General features: G+C 72.7%; 1 protein-coding gene across 1 annotated transcript in view; it reads left to right on the top strand.

Annotated features, from left to right (window-relative positions):
* The window catches only part of LOC125438467 (diacylglycerol kinase gamma-like), a 48,415-nt gene that overhangs the window by 5,168 nt on the left and 21,886 nt on the right, over positions 1–21,361 (top strand). The window lies entirely within an intron of this gene.

Here is a 21,361-nt window from a genome sequence, read left to right as displayed (position 1 = left end):
CCCCCCCCCCCACCCCCCCCCCCCCCCACCCCCCCCCCCCCCCACCCCCCCCCCCCCCCACCCCCCCCCCCCCCCACCCCCCCCCCCCCCCACCCCCCCCCCCCCCCACCCCCCCCCCCCCCCACCCCCCCCCCCCCCCACCCCCCCCCCCCCCCACCCCCCCCCCCCCCCACCCCCCCCCCCCCCCACCCCCCCCCCCCCCCACCCCCCCCCCCCCCCACCCCCCCCCCCCCCCACCCCCCCCCCCCCCCACCCCCCCCCCCCCCCACCCCCCCCCCCCCCCACCCCCCCCCCCCCCCACCCCCCCCCCCCCCCACCCCCCCCCCCCCCCACCCCCCCCCCCCCCCACCCCCCCCCCCCCCCACCCCCCCCCCCCCCCACCCCCCCCCCCCCCCACCCCCCCCCCCCCCCACCCCCCCCCCCCCCCACCCCCCCCCCCCCCCACCCCCCCCCCCCCCCACCCCCCCCCCCCCCCACCCCCCCCCCCCCCCACCCCCCCCCCCCCCCACCCCCCCCCCCCCCCACCCCCCCCCCCCCCCACCCCCCCCCCCCCCCACCCCCCCCCCCCCCCACCCCCCCCCCCCCCCACCCCCCCCCCCCCCCACCCCCCCCCCCCCCCACCCCCCCCCCCCCCCACCCCCCCCCCCCCCCACCCCCCCCCCCCCCCACCCCCCCCCCCCCCCACCCCCCCCCCCCCCCACCCCCCCCCCCCCCCACCCCCCCCCCCCCCCACCCCCCCCCCCCCCCACCCCCCCCCCCCCCCACCCCCCCCCCCCCCCACCCCCCCCCCCCCCCACCCCCCCCCCCCCCCACCCCCCCCCCCCCCCACCCCCCCCCCCCCCCACCCCCCCCCCCCCCCACCCCCCCCCCCCCCCACCCCCCCCCCCCCCCACCCCCCCCCCCCCCCACCCCCCCCCCCCCCCACCCCCCCCCCCCCCCACCCCCCCCCCCCCCCACCCCCCCCCCCCCCCACCCCCCCCCCCCCCCACCCCCCCCCCCCCCCACCCCCCCCCCCCCCCACCCCCCCCCCCCCCCACCCCCCCCCCCCCCCACCCCCCCCCCCCCCCACCCCCCCCCCCCCCCACCCCCCCCCCCCCCCACCCCCCCCCCCCCCCACCCCCCCCCCCCCCCACCCCCCCCCCCCCCCACCCCCCCCCCCCCCCACCCCCCCCCCCCCCCACCCCCCCCCCCCCCCACCCCCCCCCCCCCCCACCCCCCCCCCCCCCCACCCCCCCCCCCCCCCACCCCCCCCCCCCCCCACCCCCCCCCCCCCCCACCCCCCCCCCCCCCCACCCCCCCCCCCCCCCACCCCCCCCCCCCCCCACCCCCCCCCCCCCCCACCCCCCCCCCCCCCCACCCCCCCCCCCCCCCACCCCCCCCCCCCCCCACCCCCCCCCCCCCCCACCCCCCCCCCCCCCCACCCCCCCCCCCCCCCACCCCCCCCCCCCCCCACCCCCCCCCCCCCCCACCCCCCCCCCCCCCCACCCCCCCCCCCCCCCACCCCCCCCCCCCCCCACCCCCCCCCCCCCCCACCCCCCCCCCCCCCCACCCCCCCCCCCCCCCACCCCCCCCCCCCCCCACCCCCCCCCCCCCCCACCCCCCCCCCCCCCCACCCCCCCCCCCCCCCACCCCCCCCCCCCCCCACCCCCCCCCCCCCCCACCCCCCCCCCCCCCCACCCCCCCCCCCCCCCACCCCCCCCCCCCCCCACCCCCCCCCCCCCCCACCCCCCCCCCCCCCCACCCCCCCCCCCCCCCACCCCCCCCCCCCCCCACCCCCCCCCCCCCCCACCCCCCCCCCCCCCCACCCCCCCCCCCCCCCACCCCCCCCCCCCCCCACCCCCCCCCCCCCCCACCCCCCCCCCCCCCCACCCCCCCCCCCCCCCACCCCCCCCCCCCCCCACCCCCCCCCCCCCCCACCCCCCCCCCCCCCCACCCCCCCCCCCCCCCACCCCCCCCCCCCCCCACCCCCCCCCCCCCCCACCCCCCCCCCCCCCCACCCCCCCCCCCCCCCACCCCCCCCCCCCCCCACCCCCCCCCCCCCCCACCCCCCCCCCCCCCCACCCCCCCCCCCCCCCACCCCCCCCCCCCCCCACCCCCCCCCCCCCCCACCCCCCCCCCCCCCCACCCCCCCCCCCCCCCACCCCCCCCCCCCCCCACCCCCCCCCCCCCCCACCCCCCCCCCCCCCCACCCCCCCCCCCCCCCACCCCCCCCCCCCCCCACCCCCCCCCCCCCCCACCCCCCCCCCCCCCCACCCCCCCCCCCCCCCACCCCCCCCCCCCCCCACCCCCCCCCCCCCCCACCCCCCCCCCCCCCCACCCCCCCCCCCCCCCACCCCCCCCCCCCCCCACCCCCCCCCCCCCCCACCCCCCCCCCCCCCCACCCCCCCCCCCCCCCACCCCCCCCCCCCCCCACCCCCCCCCCCCCCCACCCCCCCCCCCCCCCACCCCCCCCCCCCCCCACCCCCCCCCCCCCCCACCCCCCCCCCCCCCCACCCCCCCCCCCCCCCACCCCCCCCCCCCCCCACCCCCCCCCCCCCCCACCCCCCCCCCCCCCCACCCCCCCCCCCCCCCACCCCCCCCCCCCCCCACCCCCCCCCCCCCCCACCCCCCCCCCCCCCCACCCCCCCCCCCCCCCACCCCCCCCCCCCCCCACCCCCCCCCCCCCCCACCCCCCCCCCCCCCCACCCCCCCCCCCCCCCACCCCCCCCCCCCCCCACCCCCCCCCCCCCCCACCCCCCCCCCCCCCCACCCCCCCCCCCCCCCACCCCCCCCCCCCCCCACCCCCCCCCCCCCCCACCCCCCCCCCCCCCCACCCCCCCCCCCCCCCACCCCCCCCCCCCCCCACCCCCCCCCCCCCCCACCCCCCCCCCCCCCCACCCCCCCCCCCCCCCACCCCCCCCCCCCCCCACCCCCCCCCCCCCCCACCCCCCCCCCCCCCCACCCCCCCCCCCCCCCACCCCCCCCCCCCCCCACCCCCCCCCCCCCCCACCCCCCCCCCCCCCCACCCCCCCCCCCCCCCACCCCCCCCCCCCCCCACCCCCCCCCCCCCCCACCCCCCCCCCCCCCCACCCCCCCCCCCCCCCACCCCCCCCCCCCCCCACCCCCCCCCCCCCCCACCCCCCCCCCCCCCCACCCCCCCCCCCCCCCACCCCCCCCCCCCCCCACCCCCCCCCCCCCCCACCCCCCCCCCCCCCCACCCCCCCCCCCCCCCACCCCCCCCCCCCCCCACCCCCCCCCCCCCCCACCCCCCCCCCCCCCCACCCCCCCCCCCCCCCACCCCCCCCCCCCCCCACCCCCCCCCCCCCCCACCCCCCCCCCCCCCCACCCCCCCCCCCCCCCACCCCCCCCCCCCCCCACCCCCCCCCCCCCCCACCCCCCCCCCCCCCCACCCCCCCCCCCCCCCACCCCCCCCCCCCCCCACCCCCCCCCCCCCCCACCCCCCCCCCCCCCCACCCCCCCCCCCCCCCACCCCCCCCCCCCCCCACCCCCCCCCCCCCCCACCCCCCCCCCCCCCCACCCCCCCCCCCCCCCACCCCCCCCCCCCCCCACCCCCCCCCCCCCCCACCCCCCCCCCCCCCCACCCCCCCCCCCCCCCACCCCCCCCCCCCCCCACCCCCCCCCCCCCCCACCCCCCCCCCCCCCCACCCCCCCCCCCCCCCACCCCCCCCCCCCCCCACCCCCCCCCCCCCCCACCCCCCCCCCCCCCCACCCCCCCCCCCCCCCACCCCCCCCCCCCCCCACCCCCCCCCCCCCCCACCCCCCCCCCCCCCCACCCCCCCCCCCCCCCACCCCCCCCCCCCCCCACCCCCCCCCCCCCCCACCCCCCCCCCCCCCCACCCCCCCCCCCCCCCACCCCCCCCCCCCCCCACCCCCCCCCCCCCCCACCCCCCCCCCCCCCCACCCCCCCCCCCCCCCACCCCCCCCCCCCCCCACCCCCCCCCCCCCCCACCCCCCCCCCCCCCCACCCCCCCCCCCCCCCACCCCCCCCCCCCCCCACCCCCCCCCCCCCCCACCCCCCCCCCCCCCCACCCCCCCCCCCCCCCACCCCCCCCCCCCCCCACCCCCCCCCCCCCCCACCCCCCCCCCCCCCCACCCCCCCCCCCCCCCACCCCCCCCCCCCCCCACCCCCCCCCCCCCCCACCCCCCCCCCCCCCCACCCCCCCCCCCCCCCACCCCCCCCCCCCCCCACCCCCCCCCCCCCCCACCCCCCCCCCCCCCCACCCCCCCCCCCCCCCACCCCCCCCCCCCCCCACCCCCCCCCCCCCCCACCCCCCCCCCCCCCCACCCCCCCCCCCCCCCACCCCCCCCCCCCCCCACCCCCCCCCCCCCCCACCCCCCCCCCCCCCCACCCCCCCCCCCCCCCACCCCCCCCCCCCCCCACCCCCCCCCCCCCCCACCCCCCCCCCCCCCCACCCCCCCCCCCCCCCACCCCCCCCCCCCCCCACCCCCCCCCCCCCCCACCCCCCCCCCCCCCCACCCCCCCCCCCCCCCACCCCCCCCCCCCCCCACCCCCCCCCCCCCCCACCCCCCCCCCCCCCCACCCCCCCCCCCCCCCACCCCCCCCCCCCCCCACCCCCCCCCCCCCCCACCCCCCCCCCCCCCCACCCCCCCCCCCCCCCACCCCCCCCCCCCCCCACCCCCCCCCCCCCCCACCCCCCCCCCCCCCCACCCCCCCCCCCCCCCACCCCCCCCCCCCCCCACCCCCCCCCCCCCCCACCCCCCCCCCCCCCCACCCCCCCCCCCCCCCACCCCCCCCCCCCCCCACCCCCCCCCCCCCCCACCCCCCCCCCCCCCCACCCCCCCCCCCCCCCACCCCCCCCCCCCCCCACCCCCCCCCCCCCCCACCCCCCCCCCCCCCCACCCCCCCCCCCCCCCACCCCCCCCCCCCCCCACCCCCCCCCCCCCCCACCCCCCCCCCCCCCCACCCCCCCCCCCCCCCACCCCCCCCCCCCCCCACCCCCCCCCCCCCCCACCCCCCCCCCCCCCCACCCCCCCCCCCCCCCACCCCCCCCCCCCCCCACCCCCCCCCCCCCCCACCCCCCCCCCCCCCCACCCCCCCCCCCCCCCACCCCCCCCCCCCCCCACCCCCCCCCCCCCCCACCCCCCCCCCCCCCCACCCCCCCCCCCCCCCACCCCCCCCCCCCCCCACCCCCCCCCCCCCCCACCCCCCCCCCCCCCCACCCCCCCCCCCCCCCACCCCCCCCCCCCCCCACCCCCCCCCCCCCCCACCCCCCCCCCCCCCCACCCCCCCCCCCCCCCACCCCCCCCCCCCCCCACCCCCCCCCCCCCCCACCCCCCCCCCCCCCCACCCCCCCCCCCCCCCACCCCCCCCCCCCCCCACCCCCCCCCCCCCCCACCCCCCCCCCCCCCCACCCCCCCCCCCCCCCACCCCCCCCCCCCCCCACCCCCCCCCCCCCCCACCCCCCCCCCCCCCCACCCCCCCCCCCCCCCACCCCCCCCCCCCCCCACCCCCCCCCCCCCCCACCCCCCCCCCCCCCCACCCCCCCCCCCCCCCACCCCCCCCCCCCCCCACCCCCCCCCCCCCCCACCCCCCCCCCCCCCCACCCCCCCCCCCCCCCACCCCCCCCCCCCCCCACCCCCCCCCCCCCCCACCCCCCCCCCCCCCCACCCCCCCCCCCCCCCACCCCCCCCCCCCCCCACCCCCCCCCCCCCCCACCCCCCCCCCCCCCCACCCCCCCCCCCCCCCACCCCCCCCCCCCCCCACCCCCCCCCCCCCCCACCCCCCCCCCCCCCCACCCCCCCCCCCCCCCACCCCCCCCCCCCCCCACCCCCCCCCCCCCCCACCCCCCCCCCCCCCCACCCCCCCCCCCCCCCACCCCCCCCCCCCCCCACCCCCCCCCCCCCCCACCCCCCCCCCCCCCCACCCCCCCCCCCCCCCACCCCCCCCCCCCCCCACCCCCCCCCCCCCCCACCCCCCCCCCCCCCCACCCCCCCCCCCCCCCACCCCCCCCCCCCCCCACCCCCCCCCCCCCCCACCCCCCCCCCCCCCCACCCCCCCCCCCCCCCACCCCCCCCCCCCCCCACCCCCCCCCCCCCCCACCCCCCCCCCCCCCCACCCCCCCCCCCCCCCACCCCCCCCCCCCCCCACCCCCCCCCCCCCCCACCCCCCCCCCCCCCCACCCCCCCCCCCCCCCACCCCCCCCCCCCCCCACCCCCCCCCCCCCCCACCCCCCCCCCCCCCCACCCCCCCCCCCCCCCACCCCCCCCCCCCCCCACCCCCCCCCCCCCCCACCCCCCCCCCCCCCCACCCCCCCCCCCCCCCACCCCCCCCCCCCCCCACCCCCCCCCCCCCCCACCCCCCCCCCCCCCCACCCCCCCCCCCCCCCACCCCCCCCCCCCCCCACCCCCCCCCCCCCCCACCCCCCCCCCCCCCCACCCCCCCCCCCCCCCACCCCCCCCCCCCCCCACCCCCCCCCCCCCCCACCCCCCCCCCCCCCCACCCCCCCCCCCCCCCACCCCCCCCCCCCCCCACCCCCCCCCCCCCCCACCCCCCCCCCCCCCCACCCCCCCCCCCCCCCACCCCCCCCCCCCCCCACCCCCCCCCCCCCCCACCCCCCCCCCCCCCCACCCCCCCCCCCCCCCACCCCCCCCCCCCCCCACCCCCCCCCCCCCCCACCCCCCCCCCCCCCCACCCCCCCCCCCCCCCACCCCCCCCCCCCCCCACCCCCCCCCCCCCCCACCCCCCCCCCCCCCCACCCCCCCCCCCCCCCACCCCCCCCCCCCCCCACCCCCCCCCCCCCCCACCCCCCCCCCCCCCCACCCCCCCCCCCCCCCACCCCCCCCCCCCCCCACCCCCCCCCCCCCCCACCCCCCCCCCCCCCCACCCCCCCCCCCCCCCACCCCCCCCCCCCCCCACCCCCCCCCCCCCCCACCCCCCCCCCCCCCCACCCCCCCCCCCCCCCACCCCCCCCCCCCCCCACCCCCCCCCCCCCCCACCCCCCCCCCCCCCCACCCCCCCCCCCCCCCACCCCCCCCCCCCCCCACCCCCCCCCCCCCCCACCCCCCCCCCCCCCCACCCCCCCCCCCCCCCACCCCCCCCCCCCCCCACCCCCCCCCCCCCCCACCCCCCCCCCCCCCCACCCCCCCCCCCCCCCACCCCCCCCCCCCCCCACCCCCCCCCCCCCCCACCCCCCCCCCCCCCCACCCCCCCCCCCCCCCACCCCCCCCCCCCCCCACCCCCCCCCCCCCCCACCCCCCCCCCCCCCCACCCCCCCCCCCCCCCACCCCCCCCCCCCCCCACCCCCCCCCCCCCCCACCCCCCCCCCCCCCCACCCCCCCCCCCCCCCACCCCCCCCCCCCCCCACCCCCCCCCCCCCCCACCCCCCCCCCCCCCCACCCCCCCCCCCCCCCACCCCCCCCCCCCCCCACCCCCCCCCCCCCCCACCCCCCCCCCCCCCCACCCCCCCCCCCCCCCACCCCCCCCCCCCCCCACCCCCCCCCCCCCCCACCCCCCCCCCCCCCCACCCCCCCCCCCCCCCACCCCCCCCCCCCCCCACCCCCCCCCCCCCCCACCCCCCCCCCCCCCCACCCCCCCCCCCCCCCACCCCCCCCCCCCCCCACCCCCCCCCCCCCCCACCCCCCCCCCCCCCCACCCCCCCCCCCCCCCACCCCCCCCCCCCCCCACCCCCCCCCCCCCCCACCCCCCCCCCCCCCCACCCCCCCCCCCCCCCACCCCCCCCCCCCCCCACCCCCCCCCCCCCCCACCCCCCCCCCCCCCCACCCCCCCCCCCCCCCACCCCCCCCCCCCCCCACCCCCCCCCCCCCCCACCCCCCCCCCCCCCCACCCCCCCCCCCCCCCACCCCCCCCCCCCCCCACCCCCCCCCCCCCCCACCCCCCCCCCCCCCCACCCCCCCCCCCCCCCACCCCCCCCCCCCCCCACCCCCCCCCCCCCCCACCCCCCCCCCCCCCCACCCCCCCCCCCCCCCACCCCCCCCCCCCCCCACCCCCCCCCCCCCCCACCCCCCCCCCCCCCCACCCCCCCCCCCCCCCACCCCCCCCCCCCCCCACCCCCCCCCCCCCCCACCCCCCCCCCCCCCCACCCCCCCCCCCCCCCACCCCCCCCCCCCCCCACCCCCCCCCCCCCCCACCCCCCCCCCCCCCCACCCCCCCCCCCCCCCACCCCCCCCCCCCCCCACCCCCCCCCCCCCCCACCCCCCCCCCCCCCCACCCCCCCCCCCCCCCACCCCCCCCCCCCCCCACCCCCCCCCCCCCCCACCCCCCCCCCCCCCCACCCCCCCCCCCCCCCACCCCCCCCCCCCCCCACCCCCCCCCCCCCCCACCCCCCCCCCCCCCCACCCCCCCCCCCCCCCACCCCCCCCCCCCCCCACCCCCCCCCCCCCCCACCCCCCCCCCCCCCCACCCCCCCCCCCCCCCACCCCCCCCCCCCCCCACCCCCCCCCCCCCCCACCCCCCCCCCCCCCCACCCCCCCCCCCCCCCACCCCCCCCCCCCCCCACCCCCCCCCCCCCCCACCCCCCCCCCCCCCCACCCCCCCCCCCCCCCACCCCCCCCCCCCCCCACCCCCCCCCCCCCCCACCCCCCCCCCCCCCCACCCCCCCCCCCCCCCACCCCCCCCCCCCCCCACCCCCCCCCCCCCCCACCCCCCCCCCCCCCCACCCCCCCCCCCCCCCACCCCCCCCCCCCCCCACCCCCCCCCCCCCCCACCCCCCCCCCCCCCCACCCCCCCCCCCCCCCACCCCCCCCCCCCCCCACCCCCCCCCCCCCCCACCCCCCCCCCCCCCCACCCCCCCCCCCCCCCACCCCCCCCCCCCCCCACCCCCCCCCCCCCCCACCCCCCCCCCCCCCCACCCCCCCCCCCCCCCACCCCCCCCCCCCCCCACCCCCCCCCCCCCCCACCCCCCCCCCCCCCCACCCCCCCCCCCCCCCACCCCCCCCCCCCCCCACCCCCCCCCCCCCCCACCCCCCCCCCCCCCCACCCCCCCCCCCCCCCACCCCCCCCCCCCCCCACCCCCCCCCCCCCCCACCCCCCCCCCCCCCCACCCCCCCCCCCCCCCACCCCCCCCCCCCCCCACCCCCCCCCCCCCCCACCCCCCCCCCCCCCCACCCCCCCCCCCCCCCACCCCCCCCCCCCCCCACCCCCCCCCCCCCCCACCCCCCCCCCCCCCCACCCCCCCCCCCCCCCACCCCCCCCCCCCCCCACCCCCCCCCCCCCCCACCCCCCCCCCCCCCCACCCCCCCCCCCCCCCACCCCCCCCCCCCCCCACCCCCCCCCCCCCCCACCCCCCCCCCCCCCCACCCCCCCCCCCCCCCACCCCCCCCCCCCCCCACCCCCCCCCCCCCCCACCCCCCCCCCCCCCCACCCCCCCCCCCCCCCACCCCCCCCCCCCCCCACCCCCCCCCCCCCCCACCCCCCCCCCCCCCCACCCCCCCCCCCCCCCACCCCCCCCCCCCCCCACCCCCCCCCCCCCCCACCCCCCCCCCCCCCCACCCCCCCCCCCCCCCACCCCCCCCCCCCCCCACCCCCCCCCCCCCCCACCCCCCCCCCCCCCCACCCCCCCCCCCCCCCACCCCCCCCCCCCCCCACCCCCCCCCCCCCCCACCCCCCCCCCCCCCCACCCCCCCCCCCCCCCACCCCCCCCCCCCCCCACCCCCCCCCCCCCCCACCCCCCCCCCCCCCCACCCCCCCCCCCCCCCACCCCCCCCCCCCCCCACCCCCCCCCCCCCCCACCCCCCCCCCCCCCCACCCCCCCCCCCCCCCACCCCCCCCCCCCCCCACCCCCCCCCCCCCCCACCCCCCCCCCCCCCCACCCCCCCCCCCCCCCACCCCCCCCCCCCCCCACCCCCCCCCCCCCCCACCCCCCCCCCCCCCCACCCCCCCCCCCCCCCACCCCCCCCCCCCCCCACCCCCCCCCCCCCCCACCCCCCCCCCCCCCCACCCCCCCCCCCCCCCACCCCCCCCCCCCCCCACCCCCCCCCCCCCCCACCCCCCCCCCCCCCCACCCCCCCCCCCCCCCACCCCCCCCCCCCCCCACCCCCCCCCCCCCCCACCCCCCCCCCCCCCCACCCCCCCCCCCCCCCACCCCCCCCCCCCCCCACCCCCCCCCCCCCCCACCCCCCCCCCCCCCCACCCCCCCCCCCCCCCACCCCCCCCCCCCCCCACCCCCCCCCCCCCCCACCCCCCCCCCCCCCCACCCCCCCCCCCCCCCACCCCCCCCCCCCCCCACCCCCCCCCCCCCCCACCCCCCCCCCCCCCCACCCCCCCCCCCCCCCACCCCCCCCCCCCCCCACCCCCCCCCCCCCCCACCCCCCCCCCCCCCCACCCCCCCCCCCCCCCACCCCCCCCCCCCCCCACCCCCCCCCCCCCCCACCCCCCCCCCCCCCCACCCCCCCCCCCCCCCACCCCCCCCCCCCCCCACCCCCCCCCCCCCCCACCCCCCCCCCCCCCCACCCCCCCCCCCCCCCACCCCCCCCCCCCCCCACCCCCCCCCCCCCCCACCCCCCCCCCCCCCCACCCCCCCCCCCCCCCACCCCCCCCCCCCCCCACCCCCCCCCCCCCCCACCCCCCCCCCCCCCCACCCCCCCCCCCCCCCACCCCCCCCCCCCCCCACCCCCCCCCCCCCCCACCCCCCCCCCCCCCCACCCCCCCCCCCCCCCACCCCCCCCCCCCCCCACCCCCCCCCCCCCCCACCCCCCCCCCCCCCCACCCCCCCCCCCCCCCACCCCCCCCCCCCCCCACCCCCCCCCCCCCCCACCCCCCCCCCCCCCCACCCCCCCCCCCCCCCACCCCCCCCCCCCCCCACCCCCCCCCCCCCCCACCCCCCCCCCCCCCCACCCCCCCCCCCCCCCACCCCCCCCCCCCCCCACCCCCCCCCCCCCCCACCCCCCCCCCCCCCCACCCCCCCCCCCCCCCACCCCCCCCCCCCCCCACCCCCCCCCCCCCCCACCCCCCCCCCCCCCCACCCCCCCCCCCCCCCACCCCCCCCCCCCCCCACCCCCCCCCCCCCCCACCCCCCCCCCCCCCCACCCCCCCCCCCCCCCACCCCCCCCCCCCCCCACCCCCCCCCCCCCCCACCCCCCCCCCCCCCCACCCCCCCCCCCCCCCACCCCCCCCCCCCCCCACCCCCCCCCCCCCCCACCCCCCCCCCCCCCCACCCCCCCCCCCCCCCACCCCCCCCCCCCCCCACCCCCCCCCCCCCCCACCCCCCCCCCCCCCCACCCCCCCCCCCCCCCACCCCCCCCCCCCCCCACCCCCCCCCCCCCCCACCCCCCCCCCCCCCCACCCCCCCCCCCCCCCACCCCCCCCCCCCCCCACCCCCCCCCCCCCCCACCCCCCCCCCCCCCCACCCCCCCCCCCCCCCACCCCCCCCCCCCCCCACCCCCCCCCCCCCCCACCCCCCCCCCCCCCCACCCCCCCCCCCCCCCACCCCCCCCCCCCCCCACCCCCCCCCCCCCCCACCCCCCCCCCCCCCCACCCCCCCCCCCCCCCACCCCCCCCCCCCCCCACCCCCCCCCCCCCCCACCCCCCCCCCCCCCCACCCCCCCCCCCCCCCACCCCCCCCCCCCCCCACCCCCCCCCCCCCCCACCCCCCCCCCCCCCCACCCCCCCCCCCCCCCACCCCCCCCCCCCCCCACCCCCCCCCCCCCCCACCCCCCCCCCCCCCCACCCCCCCCCCCCCCCACCCCCCCCCCCCCCCACCCCCCCCCCCCCCCACCCCCCCCCCCCCCCACCCCCCCCCCCCCCCACCCCCCCCCCCCCCCACCCCCCCCCCCCCCCACCCCCCCCCCCCCCCACCCCCCCCCCCCCCCACCCCCCCCCCCCCCCACCCCCCCCCCCCCCCACCCCCCCCCCCCCCCACCCCCCCCCCCCCCCACCCCCCCCCCCCCCCACCCCCCCCCCCCCCCACCCCCCCCCCCCCCCACCCCCCCCCCCCCCCACCCCCCCCCCCCCCCACCCCCCCCCCCCCCCACCCCCCCCCCCCCCCACCCCCCCCCCCCCCCACCCCCCCCCCCCCCCACCCCCCCCCCCCCCCACCCCCCCCCCCCCCCACCCCCCCCCCCCCCCACCCCCCCCCCCCCCCACCCCCCCCCCCCCCCACCCCCCCCCCCCCCCACCCCCCCCCCCCCCCACCCCCCCCCCCCCCCACCCCCCCCCCCCCCCACCCCCCCCCCCCCCCACCCCCCCCCCCCCCCACCCCCCCCCCCCCCCCCCCCCCCCCCCCCCCACCAAGGGCCAATTGGCCATGCTGGTAGGGGCTGATGGGAATTGTAGTTCCTGAACATCTGGAGAGCCGCAGGTTCCCTACCCCTGGTCTATCAGAAGTGTCTATTAATTTTTTTTTAAAATGCTACTTGAAGCTGATCCTGTATCGGCCATTTGGAAGAGCTTGAGAAGGTTCCTCTTGTGGTGACTTTGTGGATCATCCATACAAAAGCAGCATGGGGCTGTTACGACTGCCACCACCCAGTGACAGAACTATTTCCAGTTTTGTTAACCTAAAAGCCATAATATAAAGATCAGCTTTCAGAGCTGATTTTCTAATAGCCTACAATTTGTGTGGTAGAGAAAGGCTGCTTCCACACACAGGTTTTGCTCCACTCCAGCTCTCAAACTAGAGCAGGGGTTTCTGGAGCACTATATAATATCCTCCTTCACTTGTGGTCCTTCCATAGCTTTCTATGATTTCCCCAGGTTTTTCCAACTGTTTCCCAGACCTGTTTTGCTCCAGTCTTCCTGAAAAGATGGGACTCAAAGCAGGTTTGCCTGCAGTGTGGATGGGAAGGTACAGATTTCCACCCTTTCCCAGTAAATCCAGTATCATTTCTCCTTCCTATCCCCATTGCACCCACCATTCCCTTCTGCCACTGGTACACTTTTAGTACTTAAAAAAAACCATATGTCACTATACTGTAGCAATATACCTACTATCTGATTTTATTAAAAAGCAAAAATCCATCCAGCAGCACAGTAGGAGGCGTGTGGGGAAACGTGGAGAAAAACATCGGGTTCGTTTTCCTCCTCCATCCCTACTTTTCCCCTCCCATTCTCTCCTTGTACACATGCTCCAGCAAGCAACGTGAGTGTGTAGCTTCAGAACCATTCATTCAACTGCTTGCAAATTTTTAAAAACCACCCCCATGATCAATGTCACGGGGACTAGGCAGAAACCCGGGCCATCAAAAACCATAGCCATAGTTTCCCAGGCCACAAGCAAGGCTACACTGATGAGATCCAGTGTGGTGTTGTGGTCAAATTAAGATCCAGGGGGACCCAAGTTCAAATCCCTACTCTGACACGGAAGCTTCCTGAGTGACCTTGGACCAGTCCCCCTCTCTCAGCCTAACTTACCTCACAGGGTTGTTATGAGGACAAAATGGAGGAGTGGAGAATGGTATAAGCTGCTTAGGATCCCCATGCAGGAGAAAGGTGGGTTATAAACGATGTTAAATAAATATAAACAAATACTTCAGGAAATCAATTAAGAAATCCTCTTTCCCAGCTGTCACTGCAAGGGTGGAGAACTAGAAGGAACAAAGTGCATTTTGCCTTATTTCTTCCACACATTTTTCCTAGAAGGGAGTAAGGAATTATTTTCCTAGCAAACTTTGCTTCTGGGATGCAAGGGGGCACCTCCTGTTCCTCTGAGGGCTTGCAACTTCCACAGCCTCCTTGAAAACAATCGTCATCTTATTGCTAATTAGAGAGCTGGCACAGTTTTGCGCTTCTGTCCCACAATTATAAATATGAGCCAGTCTTCAGACTGAACACATTGAAATATGTTCCAGTTAACAATAATCGCCTGTTGCTCCCTCTTTGTCAGCGTGTAAACAGAAGCTTTTCTTCCCCACAAACATCTGGAAGCTCCAGTCAATCATTTAGCAGCAACTCGGCTGGCTGTGACATCAGGAGATGCTTTGGGTACAAGGAGAAGACTGATTATAGGAAAGGAAGCTCCTGTTTGCATACAGATTCTGGAGGCTGCAGAAGGAAAAACAACCAAGATACCAAGAGTGACATTTTGAAAGTTTGCACACATTTCTGATGGATTCCCTCAGCTGGGCTCATTTCATCTCCGAAGACAGAGAAGAGAATTATGCATCCCCCACTTCTCTCCACAGCTGTACTTTGGAGGATGCCTGGAATTACACAGTGTGTGCTTAAACTCTGTGCCTGCACACATAGCCATCTTTGGGTTGCATGGAAACAGCCTTTAGTGAGAGTGAGGAGCCATTTTGCCAGTGGTTTCCAAGAGCTCTGTTATTTTACAGTTTATACTGAGACCTTTTGTAAGGTGTATTTTTGGTAAACATTTTGTTTCATCACTAGATAAACATGCCTTTAATCCATTAATCACAGAGTTTGAGCACTTAACTGGATCCATATTCGATGGTAAAACTTCCCAGTTAGTCTGTGGCTCCCATCAAATGCAAACCATCAATAAAAGAAGCAACAAAAGAAGGGCTGATATAGTGATAGAACCTAAAGTTATAGTTATTTGGAGTGACATCACCCTATCCCCTTCCCTCCTCTGCCTTGCATGCCACACCTCACTCCCTCCCCTGTCTTGCATGCCACCCTTCCCCCTCCCCTCCCTTCACTAGGGTGGGTGGGCCATGTCCAGATGCCGGGCTCCCTCCCCTCTCTTGCATGCCACCCTTCATTCCCTCCCCTTCCTTTGCATGCCACCCCTCCCTGCTGATTCTTGGACATTTGCCAAGCAGAACTCCAGCAATCTGCAGCCACATGTAGGAGTCCAACACAATTAATACCATGAGAACCCAATGATTTGGAAGCCTTTACAATCCTTCCTGGTCAGGAACAGCTAATGACTGACCTTAGTGGGTGGGATCACGCAGTTTAGGAATATTGCACTGGTCAGGAAAGACTCTGACATGTGGCCTTAGTAACTCACTACCATAAACCAACAAAACTATCCTGGCCAACAAGAGTGAGGCAAATCCCAGTAACCACAGGGTCTCACAGAGGGGTTCTCAGGTCACAGTCCAATAGTAAAGTCCAGGGTCCAATAACACAATCCAGATGCAAAGTCAGAAGCAGTCCAAGGTCAAAGCATGTGTTCCAAAGGGCGTATCCAACAGCTGTCCAAGGAGCAGGTAACAAAATTCCACAAATCAGTCTCAAACAGGCCAGGCAACTGGTGGGACCATCAGCAAAGCTGCAGACACATTGATGCCATACTGGCTCTCACCTCGATGCAACCTTATATAGGTCATTTTCCTGCAAATCAGTCTGGTCCCAATGCAAGCTCCTTTGCTCATCAGGAGTAGTTGGGGCCAGACCCTGTGATGACGTATTGGTTCCCCCTGGCATTCCCTCAGCAGATGGAAGTCCTTGGGCTGCCAGGCATGCACTTCCTCAGCTGGTAGAAGTCTTAGCCTTTGCTTTTTGTCTACTCAGTGCTTGAGGTTCTTCAGGAGTCTATGTTGGGTCTAGCAGTAGGTGAATCCATGCTGGAACCTCCTGGCTTAAGGGACCTGCTAGCTCAGAGGATGACATGGGTGCTAACTCAGGGACCCTTTGGGAGGCCTTGAGGCATAAGCTCGCAGGGAAAGTTTGCCAAGGCCAGGCTTGAGGAGGAGTCATTTTCCAGTGTTAAGCCAGGTGATCTATACCAAATGCATAGATCAATAAGTTCTTGGTTCAAGGCTGAGCCATTCATGACAGTTTTCCTTCTAATACCCTGGAATGCCATAGAGGATGCTCAAGCACAGCCTGCAAGCTGTATACTATCTGAGGACGGCTCCCCAGCATCCTCTGTAACAGTGCAAAGAATCCTGAGTATACGTTGTGTACCATGCAACTGCTTGTAGATAAGTGCATAAAGCTGATTATGATAGGAGACCATTGGCATTCCACAGTCTCATCCAGATTGTTCTGTTATTTTACAATTTGATTTGTAAGCACTGGGAGAATTGTTTTCAGTGCCCACAGTTCAGAGCTTCTGTCCATGCCAGTACCACTTTGTGATGTTCAGCTAGGTCTGGTCCTCACCAATCCATATTAATGGCTAAAGAAAGGCAAGGTCTGCTCCAAAAGTCCCATTTGTGAGCTTGACTTATAACTCATTGCTGAGTTATGGCTCATTTCTCTTTCCCTTTTCTATCAGTTCCACCCTTACTCTGCAGCTGCTGTTATTGTTTCTGGTCAAGACGTGTGTCCTTTTCTTTCTGCACATTTCCATTATATCATCTACGTATGCCATTGAAAGGCGGATTCTGCACAGGCCCCTACAGTGGTGTCCCACTGGCATATATGATGCCAGTGGAGCCCTGGGGCCATTCGCACGCAGAACAGCTGCAGCCCACGGGGGCTCCTCCGCATGGAGGCACCTCCAGTTTATTTCCCCACACTTACCTTCTCTCCCTGCAGAGCTCTGCAGGGACAGGGAGGCCTACCCATGCTGCCCTATGGGGGTCAAAGGGCAGCGGAGCTCTGCAGGGACAGAAGGTACGTGGGGGGGGGGGGATGGAGGCGCCGAAAAGTGGCGCCTCCAACCTGGTGCCATTCCTACGGTGCCAACAGGGAAACGCTGTTTCCCAGAAGCCTCGTTCAATGACCGAGGCAGGGAAACAGCGTTTCCGCCTTGGTTGGGGGTGGGGAAGTACGGCACTGCCTCTTAGTGGAGGTGGCAGCCATGCGAACAGCGCCCCTAGAACAGTGTTTTTACCATTCCAGGGGTGCTGTTTTTGGCCCCTGCGGACTCTGCCAAACAGTTAATTTGGTTCTATAAGGTATTGGTTAGAGTGTTGCACTAGGAACTGTGTGCCCTTGGGCCAGCCACACTCTCTTCCCCTACTCTACCTCCTGGGTGATTGTTCCAAGGCTAACATGGAGGAGATAAGAATATTTTAAGCTGCTTTGTATCCTCCTTGGGGAGAAAAACAGGGAATAAGTATTTCAATAAATAAATACCCCTCCTCCAGAATGGGTTATTTTGGTTTGAGAATTAACATTCGCTTGTAAAATATTATTTCCTTTCCCAGATTTCCTAGAAACTTCCATTTTTAAGAAGCTGAGTTCTCTGGCCACCTGGCCATCAGCTGGGCTTGATTTCATCTGCTGTGACACTCCTGACTCTCCCTTCTAATAGCTACATAATGCATATCCTATCCCTTTAGTTATAGTATTTTTTTAAAAGCAGGAAAGGAGATTTTACAGTTTCCATAGGGAGCTTCGTAGGGAGGATTTCTTTGGGTTTGTTTTGTTTTTGACTGAACAATATTATTATCTCCCTAAGTCCAGTGCACGCAGTGCAACTATAAGTGCAGCCCAAAATGGCATTTGCCTTCCTTACACATAAACTCCTGAGAGTCTATAAAATTGTAATTCACCATAGCTCTTACATAGATCTGTCCCATCTGGGTTACATCACCTCCCTATTTTGTATACCTATACATGTTTCGGGCCACTTTGTGATAAGTTATGTACGTTGCCAGTTAATCTTGTATTATTGTGTAAGGCCCTAACTCAGTTTGAATTGTAATAGTAGATGCTATACTTGATCTTAGTCAAAAGGCCAAGAAGCTATAAACTGTAATAAGAAAAGTGTATGCAGATGTTATAACCAGCTGTCATGACCACAGGAGTCCCCTGAGGACTCCCATCCAGAGATCTCCCATCTAGACCTGCTTGGCATCAGTGAGCAGTGGCTTTTCAAAGGCTTTCCAATTCCAACCATCTCCTGGGACTGAGTCCCAGGAGATCCACCCCTTCTTTCACATACTGGTAGTATGCTAGAAGTAAAGGCTCTAGCCAACTTTTTCCTGATGCACTATTTCCCCCCCCTGTATTTTATGCACTTTTAGGTTCCCAGGGAGAGGATAGGTACATGTATATATGTATGGACTTTTAAATATGGGAAGACATTTAATTATGTAATGTGAAGCTGTGTTAGTTCATCTTCTGGTTGTGAGAACTAACCTTCAGAGATGGGCATGTAAAGAATGAAGTGATGTTTCGCATATGCCGACATGAGGACTGACTGAGCTTGTGTTACTGCAGCTGGACCAGGCAGTGATTGGTATCTTCTATTAAATATGACATCTTGTTTTATTGGTAAATAACTATCATTTAACAAAGGCATTCAGCTGATCTTGAGATTTACCAGTAGATGGCAGTTTTCTGGCATTTCCCAATGGCCAAAAAAAACCCCTTACAAATAATGTCAATTGTAGGCATTTAATTGTGTGTGTGTGTGTGTGTGTGTGTGTGTGTGAGAGAGAGAGAGAGAGAGAGAGAGAGAGAGAGAGAGAGAGAGAGAGACTGCTTAAAACTGCACATTTGGGTACTGGCTTCTGATTAGATCTGCCTATCTTCTGCTTGGAAGTCTCATCTCATTGCTAGACTAGAATCTGGGAGGTGAAGGTTCAAATTCCCACTCTGCTGTGGAATCTCACTGTTCCTGGTTGATCCTGGGCCACTCACTCGCATTTACCAGGGTTGTTGAAGTAAGGATAAGATGGAGTGAGGGAGAAGAATGTTATAAGCTGCTTTAGGTTCCCATTGTGGGGGAAAAGCAGGGTCTGAATAATCTAAAGCAAAAGAATTAGTGGAAGCATTCACCAAAAAAATCCAGAACCAAAACCTAAAGAAAGCATGAGCAACAGATTTTCAGAAATGGCATTAGGTCAGGGGTCCCCAACTTTTGCTTGCTGACACCTTTTTGGTGGGGGGGGGGGGTGCCCACAAGTATTTTTAGATAGTATTTTCAGAGATTTGATTGGCAGTGCAGATTTTTTTTAATGTTGCTTTAGCAGCAGCTGCTACCACAGCACAAGAACTGTGTGACAGAAACTAGCCTGCAGCAGCCTTCTATGGCAACCATTTATGGCAGCCATTTTGTAGTTGCACTCATGCGCAACATCAGAATTCAGAAGGTGCCCAAAGACACAAAAGGGTTTAGGACCCTTGCATTAGATCCCTAACTTAGTATAGCCTATAAGCAAGTAAGGAGAATTTAAGTAAAGCATTTCAGAAATTCGGTTTTCAGACCAATTTTGGTTTTCAGACCAAGGAGGCAGTGAAAATATGTTCTAGTCAGTATAAAAGTGGATATTCAGATGTAAGGAAACCATAAAAATAGCCTAATCCTGATAGTATGAGGTATGTAGAATTTTGTTTCTATGTTCCTTAGAACCAGTACCTTTGAGTTTGCTTTTGGCTTTCCTCTGCTCTGTGAGCCAGCCAGCCAACCTAGCAAACTACAAAGCTGTCTTTCAACAGAGTGGCTGCTTTTGAAGATTCCATTTTCTACAATGCAATAAGGCTTCATGCCTGAGAGGATGAAGTCAGAAGTGAAATGGACAAAACAAACATCTCCACCAGAAGCATTTGGAGATTTCTGCAGGAGGAAATGTTTGATTGACGCTTGGCTTCACCAGAACTTAGCCCCAAGTTCCTGGAATCAGTCATGGAACATATGAAATAATAGACTGTTTTTGAGCATGTGCAAAGTGCCTTTCCCTCCCACAAATAATCACAATCAGTATCTGTACTGATAGGACTCAAAAGATAGACCTCTGGGTTAATGAAGACCAGTTTCACACAGGCTTGCATCTCTGGTTTTAAATTAAGCACAGGCAGTGAGGTTGCACAAAATATGTTCAGGGAGAAAAAAAATTACATAAAATAATCCTTTTTTACTAACCTTTTTGCAGATTTTATGCTGCATGCCCCTGAATTAATGCTGGTAGAAACAGGTGACCAGCATATCCTTATTTTGGATTTTTTGCAAGTATAAATTCAGGAGATGGCAATCTCAGGGCTGCAAAATGTTAATCTGGCCACATTTCAAAGCTGAAAGTAACAGTTTGCCTTCCCCCTGGCTCCAGGCATCTGTCATGAGCACAGAGAAATGACAGTTTTGTTTGAAAATTGGCATCAGTTACAGCATAGGCTCCTGGAAATGAAGTTGGTTTTTTCCCCAGCTGCAAATTTCTACTTCCAGTCTCCCTGCCAACAACCCGTCAGCTGCCCCTTCTCAAAGAGGCTATTGTAGCACACTGGCAGAGAAACAAAACCGGGTTAAAGAACGAAACACACTTGCTGTCCACTGGGTGTTCAGTCCTGCGTTGTGTGAATATATGGTGTCTATATTACATTATGCAGCTTGTCAGGCCTCCCCTTACCAAGTACAAAGAATGATCAACTCTAATGTGCCCATAAAAAGTAACAGAACTGACATAATTTAGCTTGTTGACAACTTTCTCATCTGAGGCACATTCACCTCCCTATTCAGACCAAAACAAGTTTGGGGTTGTTGTTTTTAATGTAGATTTCTACTGCTGTCTTGATACTCTTTCAGGGTTCTCAGAATTTCTCCAATATATTTGTCGCAAATCTTAAATCATGACACACACACACACACACACCCCCCACATAAAGATGAATCAGACACACATTACAGCTGTTGTTCTTTCATGTCTGGAAGCAGAAAAATCCAAAGCAAAAGAAGGCAACAGGGCGCTTCATCCCATCATTTATGGACTCTATCCAGGCCCCACAGGAGGCCTTGGATGCCCCAGCAGCATACCATCCTGGCAAGCAAAGCAATTGGGGGGAGGGGGGTCATTTACATCTAACTTGTTTTTCCTTTACTGAAATGTTCAACATTACAAAGTGCCAACATGGTGGGTTTCCCAGTTCAAGCTCTAGGCAGGTATGCACCTTCTGCCATGCCTGCCCCTTCCCTCAGCCTTTTGCATTAGAGGAAGGTCTGGTCTACTCCAAGGCAAGCTCCAGAAAGGCACCTCTCCAAGTACCCAGACAGCCCCATAACGTTATCTGCCAAGGCATGAGTCAGGCAGACACTGGGTATGACAATGAGGCCCCTTCCCTCGATGGTAATGCCTTTTTATCACCAGCTGCCTGCCTGCCTAGGGCACTGGCCTTCTGCTTCTCCCCATGACAGTCACCTGAAGCCTATCCCACTGGTATCTGCCTTTTTTAAAAAATCCCCAGCATCTTTAATTAGAGAGATGAGACTTTTCCCTCATATCTCAGCAATGAAAGGGATTAGAAACTTACTTTTTAAAATGAAAGCTGAGAATTCAGAGAACCTGATATAACAATAATCAATAGGGAATTTTTAAAAAATTCAAAAAGTCCCCTGGTGGCCAGGGGATGAATTGCACTCCCTTAAGTTTGTGTCAGACTAAAGTAGCAAAACAGTTCAGTGTTGGTTGGTTTGTTGGTTTAAGAAGGGGGTGGATGCTTCTTTTCTGTGGATGAATATGGGTGAAACTAATGATGCTGAGCTGATATTAAATGAGATTTCCAATGTTCAGTAATGACTACATAGTTGGATTAGGACTAGGAAGGGGAGGGTTCAGATTCCTACTAAACCATGGAACTCATTAGCTG

This window comes from Sphaerodactylus townsendi, linkage group LG08, assembly GCF_021028975.2.
Source record: "Sphaerodactylus townsendi isolate TG3544 linkage group LG08, MPM_Stown_v2.3, whole genome shotgun sequence".
NCBI classification, from domain to species: Eukaryota; Metazoa; Chordata; class Lepidosauria; order Squamata; family Sphaerodactylidae; genus Sphaerodactylus; species Sphaerodactylus townsendi.
This window is presented reverse-complemented; position numbering and strand designations above follow the sequence as displayed.